This window comes from Lepidothrix coronata, unplaced genomic scaffold (assembly GCF_001604755.1).
Source record: "Lepidothrix coronata isolate B3197 unplaced genomic scaffold, Lepidothrix_coronata-1.0 Scaffold474, whole genome shotgun sequence".
NCBI lineage: Eukaryota > Metazoa > Chordata > Aves > Passeriformes > Pipridae > Lepidothrix > Lepidothrix coronata.
In genome coordinates, this window is record NW_016690654.1 from 39,014 (window position 1) to 40,050 (window position 1,037).

The window sequence follows — 1,037 nt, forward strand, 5'->3', positions numbered from 1 at the left end:
CTGACCTCAAGTGAGACACCCTGTACCCGTGACAACACACACCATGTGACACAATTAAGAGACAAAGGACACAAAACATGGACAAGACAAAGGACGTGACAGAGACTGGAACTGCTCTGCCCGGCACACAGGAATCCAATGATACAAAGTAAGACCTTCCTTTGATGTGTCCAAATAACCTGTTACAGGATACCCCTTGCACCAGACTAATTTCCAAAATTCCTCCAGAAGAGGCACAGACTTGCACCGACTCCCAGCCCCTCTCTGGATCTTTGCCCGGCACTTATCTTGCCGAGAGCCGGGGATGCCAATCCATCTTTGAGGCACAGGAGGGCCACCTGGGCTGGCTCAGAGGTTCCTGTCGTCGTGAGAGTACTCGAAGTTAACTATGAGAAAGAAAACCATAAGCGATACGTAAGTTGTGTGGCAAGGGGGTCAAACCCCAGTGATCCCTCTACTCACCAGCACCCAGGCCCTGACCGGAGTCCGACACTGTGGCTCTCACCTTCCGGGATACCTGAGTGAGTGAGACACAAAATTAGACGGCATCTCTAAAGCTGCAGTGGATCCCCGCTCCTCCTGCTGCCTCCCCAACTCACCTACAAAGCTCCTCTCTCTTCAGCTGCTCCCAAGACCGCCCCCGCAAATGAAAGGGGGAAAGGCTCAAACACTCAGCTCTCAAACATTCAGGGATTACTCACAACCAAAGCCAAAAACCTCTAAACCCTAGACACTCTTAGCTACTCTCCCTAGCCGGGACTCTATACACCCAAGCAGGGCATCGCAAGACCATCCTGCTCACCCACTGGACAGCCAGCGGCTCCACTGTCTAAGGGAACTGACACGCTGACCTGACACTCGGAGCCCTATTCCAGCTACCCACTGATCCACGGAGCAGGGCAGAGCAGTTCCAGGCTGAGCCCAAGTGAGACACCCCACACCCGTGACACAATTGAGAGACGAAGGACACAGAACATGGATGAGACAAAGGACGTGACAGAGACTGGAACTGCTCTGCCCCGCACACGTGAATCCAA

General features: G+C 53.4%; 1 long non-coding RNA gene across 2 annotated transcripts in view; it reads right to left on the reverse strand.

Moving 5' to 3' along the window:
* The window catches only part of LOC108510087, an 8,012-nt gene extending 7,070 nt beyond the window's left edge, over positions 1-942 (reverse strand). Inside the window, exons 1-3 of one of the 2 annotated variants that reach the window (XR_001878740.1) lie at positions 600-942; positions 463-517; positions 20-386 (exon numbers count right to left, since the gene is read on the reverse strand). This is a non-coding gene — a long non-coding RNA (uncharacterized LOC108510087). Of the gene's footprint in view, positions 1-19; positions 387-462 lie in introns of both variants that reach the window. The other variant, XR_001878739.1, reaches the window with a different exon arrangement.
* Positions 943-1,037: the final 95 nt, after the last annotated feature.